The following is a 10162-nucleotide window of genomic DNA, read 5'->3' as shown; positions in this document are numbered from 1 at the left end:
ATATATGATTTAAAATAACAGAGAACTAATAACTTTTAAGAGCTTTTTTTCTTTATTTCTACGGCATCGAATTTAAGAGTAAAAAAATTTACCGGAATGACTAATTTGGATCAATAGATATTTATGCTTGGGAAAGGGCCTTTTATGTTATGCTTGTAAAAACATCGCTGTTTATTTTTGTTTCATTTTGGTTGGAGAAATGGGCTAGAAGCCCAGACTAAAGAGGCCCAAAATACTACAAATATTTCCAACAAAGACAAGTGCCATGGCATCAAAGCTGATGTCAATTGAATACCAAAAAAAAAAAAAGCTGATCTCAGTCACCACCATAGCCAGAGAGAGCTCCTAGACTGTGAGATCGCGATTGCTCTCAACCGCTCACTTTGCAGGCTGATCGGCTACCGTGTTTCTCTCCTTATGAACAAGCTTGAACAGCAGGAACCATTCTCTCCTTTTCAATTGATGAACTCTTCTCAGCAAGGTATTTATCTTTTCTTCCATAGGATTTGAGTTTGTGATCATTTTTATCCCCGTGTGGACCATGTTAAAATCAAAAAACCCAGGTCTAAAAACACATAAATTAAAGTTGAAGGGTATATATATTTTTTTATTTTTTTTCTGTACTCCATGTTATAGGTTGAGTTGGCGGAAGTAAGTAGTTTTGGTGAAGTTGTTACATTTTATTACAGGATTCTCAGTTCAGGCAAAAGTAGCTTAGTGTTGAGTAGCGTTATCAGTGATTGATCTGCGGGTGTACGTTAGCGTAAGATGCGCTTCGATTGAAACTCTCTTTGAACCGCTAATTTCATTCCAATTACAATGGCTCAAATTCCCAACCTGGACAATGCCCCCATCAATCTCATTTCAATCAGGTATACCTCTTTTAAAAGTATTATTTGATAACAATTCTAAATTTTTAATTTATATGGTTATATTTCAGGGAACAATCCTCATCAACATCCTCAAGAACGTAATTGTTTCTCAATTCCCACCAATTTGTTTGTCCTTTTTTGGTTTTGAGTGCAATTCGTTGTGATGGCACTCAAAAATCAAACTGACTTCGTAAATTGCTTGTGGTCTTTCTTGTTTTAGATTCAAGGGAAGAAGTGTTTGGTTATCGATCCGAAGCTAGGGGACTCTCTCTCTCTCATCATACAGACATCGTTACTCAAGGTAATTAATTTTTTTGTCTTTTGCTTCTATTCAATTTTTACACGAAACATATTTATTGTATTAGATTTCAGAAAAATCATTCTTGCCCATGGAAGATAGTTGGAATTTTTTTATAAGTAGTAGTTTGTTGTTTAGATGATTGGATAGTTTTATTGTATACTGAGAGGTTGTGTTGAAATGGTATTATTGTATACTGAGAGGTTGTGTTGAACTGGTGAAATAGGAGCATGGAGTTGAATTACGGCATCTTTCAGCTGACCACATTCAAACTGACTGCACCAAAGTGGTCTACCTCGTGCGATCTCAGCCTAATTTGATGCGACATATATGTTCTAATATTCACCATGACGAATCGAAAGGACTACAAAGAGAATATCATGTTTATTTTGTTCCCCGCCGCACTGTTGTTTGTGAGAAAGTGTGTTTTCCCTTAACTTGAGTATGTTGTACTAGTATACTTGTCCTACCATACAAAATAATTATATTTTCTTGTGAACAGGTTCTTGAGGAAGAGAAATTACATAACATGGTTACAATCGGGGAGTATCCCTTGTATATTGTACCAATGGATGAGGATGTACTATCATTTGAGCTTGACCTTGCTTACAAAGTATGTTGTTGGATATTACCATTTCTGCTCTTCCTGATATATTTATTGAGTTAATTTGGTATTGTTGTCCCTATGAGTTATAATTTATCATCTTTGAAATTGTCTTCCATTTAATATTTGCTTTGAACAATTACTTATCCTTGTTTGCCTTCTCATCTATGGTAGGAGTGCCAAGTTGATGGTGATACAAGCTCGCTTTGGCATATCGCAAAAGCAATTCACAAACTTGAGGTTGTAGTTTTGAATACATAATGTTGTCAAATTTGTTAGCAGGGAAGTTTTGGACTCAGAACAATTATCATCAAACTGATAGGAGATAATCAAATACAAATAGAATTCCCTTTTTGATATAATATCATCGATCTGCTTGTCCTCTTTCTTAAAATTGTTTTGTTGTTGTATTTTATTATTTTATTTTGCAGTTCTCTTTTGGAGTGATACCAAATCTGAGGGCAAAAGGAAAAGCATCTGTGCGTGTTGCAGACATCCTTAACCGAATGCAGGCTGAGGAACCAGTCAACTCATCTGACGTAATCATGCTCTACTCTGTTTTTTTCCCTTTCTTTCTTCAAGATAACTGGCAATAGTAAAACAGCCAAAAGATACCCCATAAAGAATAAAACTCATACACACAGTGAGAGTTTTCAAAGCTTATTTAAATACGCCGTACAGTCCTCTGATTGTTTGATATTTGTATATAGATGGTTATGTCAGAGATAAACACATTAATCCTTTTAGATAGAGAGGTATGTCCTTCCGTTCCATTTACTGGATACAATTGACATTCTCAAAACTTATCACTGAAATTGGGTGCACAATGAATGCAGGTGGATATGGTTACTCCTTTATGTTCTCAATTAACATATGAAGGATTACTTGATGAGGCAAGTTAATGCAGAAGCAGCCTACATATTTATGAAAGGATACATATTGCATAGTATATTTTATTGCTTGTTATTTGATGATCGGTCTTTTCTCCTAAGAATATGAGAATATCTCCTAATCAAGTTTGGTCTACTTAGTATATTCCTTCCTTTTAATTCTTTCTGAATTTTAATATTGTAAGTATGAATACCAAAACTTTCCAATACCTGCTTTAGTTATTTGGATAAGTAGTTTTGGAGCATTATGTAGCCTTCATGGCTTATTCTGGTGCCATGATTTTGTTTTCAGAAATATATAATTTCAGCATATGGAAAGAGTTGAAATGTGGCTTACCTTTTTTCTATCTTATTGCATTTGTATACTGCAGTTTTTGAATATCAAGAATGGTTCTATAGAGCTTGATGTGTCTATTATGGGACTTCAGCAAGAGGGGAAAAAAAACTAAAGTTTCACTTAATTCAACGTAGGTTACTTTTCTGACTTCTCTTTTAGTTTCTATCTTCTATTAATGATGCAATGTTGATGGATGTTAACTCTCTTATCTATGAGGTTTGAGATGCTTTACTTGCATCATACCTGTTATCTTTTATTTACCATTTACTCTTTATATATCTTGAAATTTGCTTTCCTGTCCTGTGTTAGTGACAAGCTCTTCAAGGAGATACGGGATCTCAACTTTGAAGTTGTTGTCCAGGTTGATTTTATATTTATCTTGACTAATCTCTCTCTCTCTCTCTCTCTCACACACACACACACACACACACACACACACAAAGGAGTGAAAAGGTTAATTAGATAGACCATCTATGGTTCCCTTGTAGTTCTAGTTTCTTAGTTGCTGTCTGCAGTATTGCAGATTTTGCGTCAAAAAGCTACATCCATGAAGCAAGACTACACAGAGATGACGACTACTGTAAGTTGATGTCCTATACTTGGATGCTGCTTTTCCAATTAATTTTGCAAGAAAACAAAAACTATTTCAAAACCAAATTTTTATGTGAAATTATTTATCGAATCGACTGGAATCCTATTGCATACTTTACCTTGGAGATCAAATCCTTCAAGCTGTTCCAATTGTATGCATGCTCATTAATGCAACCTAAGAATAATAAAATAGTTATGTTCAAGTATTTAAACTTTGAGAAGCCTAAACAAGTTTTTTTAACTATTTATATTAAGATGGATCGCCAAAGGCATTCTAAAATATTGCTTTCCATAATATCCAGTCACAATCAGTTTTCGAGTTGAAGGACTTCGTGAAAAAGCTGAACTCATTGCCAGAAATCACTGTAAGAACTTGTTCATTTTGACATTGACTTCATTAACTAGATTCTTAGAGTTATCAAAACATAATATGCTTGAAATTATTTTTCCAGAGACACATAAATCTCGCTCAGCATCTGACAACATTCACATCAAAGCCTTCATTTCTGGGGCAGCTTGATATGGAACATACAATTGTTGAGTCTCAGAGTTATGACATGTGAGTTGATGTTGCATGCAGACGTCCTTAAAGTATTTGGATGGCATTTTATTGTCAATTAATCTGGTCAATGTTTGGAGTTTGCTAACTGGTGATGCATTGTGCTTTAGAGATTTCTGCTTGTACATAGCTTATGTTTTTAAGATGTGAAACTTTAGTTGCTAATTTATGCAGATGCTTTGACTATATTGAAGAGTTGATCCACAAGCAGGAGCCTTTGACGACGGTCCTGCGCCTTCTAATCCTATTTTTCGTTACTAATTCTGGGTTGCCAAAGAAGCATTTTGACTACTTAAGGCAAGCTTGAATGACGATGGATCTTTTCTTCTTTTACTTTCCTTTTCTTACTCTATAGAAACTAGGTTACTTGTAATATTTCTCCATTCTTGCTTGTCTGCATTATACCAAGAAATCTTATTTTGTGGTACTCATTGTTGTCTCATATGTTTGTAACTTCCATTTTTAGGAGAGAACTACTACATAGCTATGGATTTGAGCACATAACAACCCTAAATAATTTAGAGAAAGCTGGACTCTTTAAAAAGCAGGTATCATGAACTAGTATTTTACTTGCAAGCTCAAATGGGTCTTTGGGATTTTTTTATTTTTTTTATTATATTTGTGGACATATTTTTAACTAATGCTCATTTTGCATTTGATCCTCTTAGGAGTCAAGGAGCAACAGGCTTACCATAAAACGTGTTCTGCAGCTTGTGGTTGAAGACACTGATATAGCAAAGTAATTTTCTTCTAGATAATGTGATGCTTGGACACCTTTATTGTGTTTTTCCAATTTTGATTAGGAGGTTGATGCATGTTAGTGTAAAAGTGCTAGAAGCATTTTGACTCTTGCAACAATTGTCCCAGAAGTAATTTTCTTGCAAGTTGTTTTGACTTTACAATAACTACCCCTCAAGTCATGCATATAATGAGATGTGGTTTTGATTGGCAATGCAAAATATTTGACACCAATAGTATTTCAAAATTAATCTCTTTTGTTTAAGTTATACAGCCACAGATTAGAAAGTTATGGATTCTTCTTTAGAAATGTGTTAATGAGTATGTATACAACACAACTAAAATAATTTCTTTTTGCGGTGGGATTTGGGGTAGGGCGATTGTTAGACATTATGAAATAGTAATAAATACGGAAATAAGCATCTCACTATCACCTCATTAAAGGTTAATTGTTGCAACATTGATGTTCCCAAAGTACGTGCTCTTTTTTTAATTTAATTTTTATTTATTTATTTATTACTACTTATTTTTAATTGCTCATCTTTTGTGGCTGCACCACAAGTATTCCTCTGTTATATTCACTTCTCAGTAGCAATTACTGATGGTGTTAATGTTTCAATTTGTCTTAGTGTATATAGTACATGGTATTTCTTACAAAATCTTTCATGGGATTCATTTACATCATCATTACTTTATTAAAAAAATGCTGTTTTACAATTATCTACTTGTTGCACTCTTGTATCCCTACTAATTTTTAAGTGATTTCCCTCCCATTACAGCCCCAATGATATCTCTTATGTCTTCTCTGGATATGCACCACTTAGCATTCGTCCGATCCAGCATGCCATTCGATCTGGATGGTAAGTTTGAAATTTCAATACTAAAGGCCCTCTTCATAGCTATTATTGAGCATGGAAATTAATTATTTATCTAACATGATCATATATAAAATTTAAAGACAAAAAGTTTATAAAGCTGCAAGTTTCATTTATAAGCAAGGTTCCAATGATGTTATTGTTATTATTAGTACATACTATTTTATAGTTGTGCTCTCTGTTGAGTTCCAATATTGTTCAGTTTCTTAACTTATTTCAAATTGGAAGACTATATTGTATTATTATAAATAGCAATTTCCATGCTAATCAAATTATCTTAGCCTTTAGTTCCAGATTTTCATTTAAACACAATACATTTATTCAAAAAGATAATTTGATTGTGAGCTTAGTTTTAAAGCAACTCATGCAATATTAAATGTGATAATTGGTCTCTCAGGCGTCCTGTTGAAGAAATTTTGAAGCTGCTACCTGGACCTCACCTGGAAACAAAGAGGGTTAGTACTTATTAACTTTTCTAAATCATAATATCGGTGCATGCTATAATTGGCCAGCTGAAAATCTTATAACTGTTCCAGCAATATTTCACTTATCCTGTTCATATTAGTCACATCACTTGTATACTCCACTTACCTTAATCTCTCTTTCTATTTATACTTAAAGTTTGGCTTGCTTGGTTGCTTTTACAGGGTGCATTCTCAAATAGCCCATCATTTGACTCTTTATCAGGAATTTCAACCGGCATAGCCAAGTATGGGTTTACATCAATCTCTATAAATGCAATGCTTGTGCATTGATTTGACACTGCTAAAATATTTAGCAATAATAATATAACTAATAAGGTTCAGATCGATCCTATCTTTTATTCATCTAATAAGGTTCAGATGGATCCTATCTTTTATTCATCCACAATTTATTATTTGTTAAGGGTATCACTTAGCAGCAGAGGTGAGCTTTACTACCTGGGAAAATAAACCCTAAATGCAAGAAAGAATTCAATCGCTTTTCTGCCATTTCCTTTGTTTTTAGTTTACTGAAAGAGATAGCAGTTGGAACTTGGTGGTTCACATTTGAAATAGGAGTTTCAGAAATTGCAAAAGATTTTAGTCTTAAAGGAAGAAGTTTTATAACTTCTTTGATAACGTTTTTTTTCCTTCTGACCCGTTACATATTTCAGAGTACCTGATGGGAGGCGTGCCCTGGTGCTTGTTGTCTTTGTTGGAGGTGTTACCTTTGCAGAGATTTCTGCTCTTCGGTTTCCCTGTTCTCAGGTGTGGCAATCGTTTCTTTTTTCAAATTGCTTTTAACATGCTAACCAATACATTCTTCCTACTATTTAGATCCTGGTTTTGTAAATTTGGCTATTGATCCATAATGTAGCAGGTGAATGGACGTATTTGCTTAGTAAATTTGTGGCTTATCATGTCTTATCTTTTTGATGATGTGTACTAGAGGCATTATCTTTCTAGAATGGTGTATAGTGTGTCACATTAGGTGTGAATCTCTTCTTGTCATGAAATCGCTTGTTTCAAAAGGTTAAACTATTAGGTAGAGATACATAAATCGTCGCATCCAACACTTCTATTTGGTTCCTAAATCAAATTTATAATGTTGATTTTGCAGGAAGGCATGGCATATGATTTAATCATTGCAACGACAAAAATAGTCAATGGACAAACCTTGGTTGAGACATTTATGGAGAAGCTAGGTTGATCAATCATTGCAGTTCTTTTTTTTTCATTTTTTTAACTTTTATTTTTTATAAACTAAATTGTCTTTCCCGGCTTAGGGGGGTGAGATTATGTTTGATGATGCCAAATGAAAGCTATATACAGCCTAATCGAGTTCTTCTAGAGTGATGCTTAACCAATGTTTATTGATGTTGTAAAATAAGTGAGGCCTGGAATATGAGAGTTGTTTTTATTTAGTTCTACTATCGTATATTTGCCTACTCTTATCTGGTTCTTTAATAGAATCTTGGTGCCTCTTCCATGGCTTAAGATTTCTAGAGATAGTAAAGTGTGATAAATTGTTAATTTAACTACATTTGAGAAGGAACCTTAATTTGTATTCAAAAAAGTTAAAAAAAGAGACCCTACCATTAGCAATGATTACAAGATTTTAATTCGAAGTTCGTTAATGAATTGGAGTCCACCCTTGGTGGCTGGCTTTACTTGCAGTTACACTTTCTGCTTTCTAGGATGTTATCATTTAACATTTCCAAAACACTCCCTTCGTGATGTTTAATCATTTTCGTTCCATCATTTGCCACGCTATTGTGGTACCTACAACGTGAAAGTGTCATGGTATATCTTTATAGTAAACATCTTAGTTTAAACATTCGTAATGATATATTTTGTACTTGCTTGTCAAAATATTTGTCTAAAGAACCAAAAAATATAGAAAATAAAAAACTGGTATTTCAAAATAATTATTTATTACGAATAATTAGATCCACTCATGTAATTTTAATTATTATCAAATTTATTTATTACTTTTGTTATATGTTTCTAGTTGGTCATTTTTAAACAAATAGTCGAATACAGTAATTTGCAAATATTCAAGAATCATCATTTAATAGATATAAACGTGATTTTGAATTTAGAAATCTTGTACAATCGTCACATAACATCTTTTATAGCTAATTTTACAACATTTCTCTTTACAGAAAACTAGAAAAGTACAACCACAACATAATACAAAGTTCCTGCACATTTTGCATGCTCAACTCTATCAGCAATGCAACAGAAATCAAAGTGAAGAAAAAACAATGGAGAATAATACACCATTATACCAGGTGGACATGGCTTACAATACAATATCATCTAAACATCTATAAGCTAAATAATGAAGTTACATTGTCATTAAGCTAAGAACTTTGCACATTCTGATCCCCTTCAATCCGCTGTAAGACTTCTAATATTGGATTGAAAATCAATTAGCAAATTTGATAATTAAATAATATTTTTAAAATAATTTTAAGGGATTAAATTAGATTTTAAATTAAATACTATATATCCTAATTTTATTAAAATTTACCAAACTCCAATTTACTCAAGTATCTAATTTCACATTTGTCCCAAATTAAACCCTAATCCTAAAATTAAACACACAAAACCCTAACTCAACCAAACTTACACACTGCCTCACCGCCACACACACCACTCAACCCCCCAGCCACAAATACAACACAGCAGTGGTTGTGAACAAAAGAAAAAGAGAAAGAGATTTGGAACACAGCAAGAGAGGAGAGGGAGATCCGGTGGAGGGGAGAGGGCGCCAGTGTAGGGGGAGGAGCCGTCGCGCCGCCGCCGCATTTGGGTTGCCGTGCTATCGTCAGAGAGCAAAGGGCATGCGCGAGGAAGGAGAAGCACTACCCTCGCGCCCGTCGTCATCTTTGTGGGTCCCCGTCGCCGCCGTCCTTCTCGCCATGAAGCCAGCGCCGCCATCGTCATCATCACGGACTGCTACTGCGCATGACATCGTTGCCGCCTCTGAGTCCGTCGCCGTCAAGCAGAGCCACGGGCAGAGAGAGGATCCGCAGATGAGAGAGAGAACTTGGGAGGACCGCAACCAGTCCGGCCGCCGTGCCCAGTCGCTGACGTCATCTTCGTCTGAACCACCGCCAGATCCGCCGCTGCTGAAGCTTCTGGCTGCGCCTCTACCGTCGGCAGAGCTTGCCGTCATTGGAGGTGAACCGACGTCGCGTTCTTGCTGCTTTGAGCCAGTAGCGCCGCTGCTGCTACTCCAAAATTCTGCTTCTATTTCTTAGGGTTTGCTATCTCAGCCCCCTTGAAGTTACCGTCGGTTCTGTCCTTGCTAGTGAGGGTCACCGGAGCTGTAGCAATTCCAGTCTCTTGTTCCTCTGGTAAGGTTATTCTTTCGAGCCTTGTCTCGCTATAATATTTCATTAATTAACTATGTCCTACCTTACATAAATGTTCCTTTGTATCCTTGCTCAGCCTTAAACCACAGTAGATTATTAGATTCACCGCTGTTGTTGTTTTGTAGCTGTTTCGCGGTGGTATTCCATTGTCGCTGTTGCTGGAAGAAACAGTTGAAGTTGCTGCCATGAATTAAAAGGAAAGAGAGTTGTTACAATAGGTTTATGCGAACTCGGCTAATCGAGGTAGGGGATTGTTTTAAAGTTAAAATATTTTGGGGTTGAATAGCTGATGAGTTTAGTGGATCTATGCAAGTGAATTAATTTCTGTGCTTAAAATAATTTTTGCTGTGATTAGAGTTGTTGTGGTTACTGTGTAAGCGGTTTGGAGCTGAGGTTGCAGCTGCCGCTGATTGCGGGCCGAAAAGAAAGGGTTTCTTGATGCGTTTGGTTTATAAGTTTCGATTATTCGAGGTAGAGGTTTCTTTCTAAAAACTCAACTTTATATTTGAATTTTTTATAATTAGATATTGATGTGAGAATTACACTTTTTAGTG

At 35.1% G+C, this 10162-nt stretch overlaps 1 pseudogene; it reads left to right on the top strand.

Moving 5' to 3' along the window:
• The window catches only part of LOC110279059 (vacuolar protein-sorting-associated protein 33 homolog), a 28863-nt pseudogene extending 21137 nt beyond the window's left edge, over nucleotides 1-7726 (top strand).
• Nucleotides 7727-10162: the final 2436 nt, after the last annotated feature.

Source organism: Arachis duranensis, chromosome 3 (genome assembly GCF_000817695.3).
Source record: "Arachis duranensis cultivar V14167 chromosome 3, aradu.V14167.gnm2.J7QH, whole genome shotgun sequence".
In the NCBI taxonomy this organism is placed as follows: Eukaryota; Viridiplantae; Streptophyta; class Magnoliopsida; order Fabales; family Fabaceae; genus Arachis; species Arachis duranensis.
Note: the sequence above shows the minus strand (reverse complement) of the source record. Positions and strands in the feature narration are given on the sequence as shown.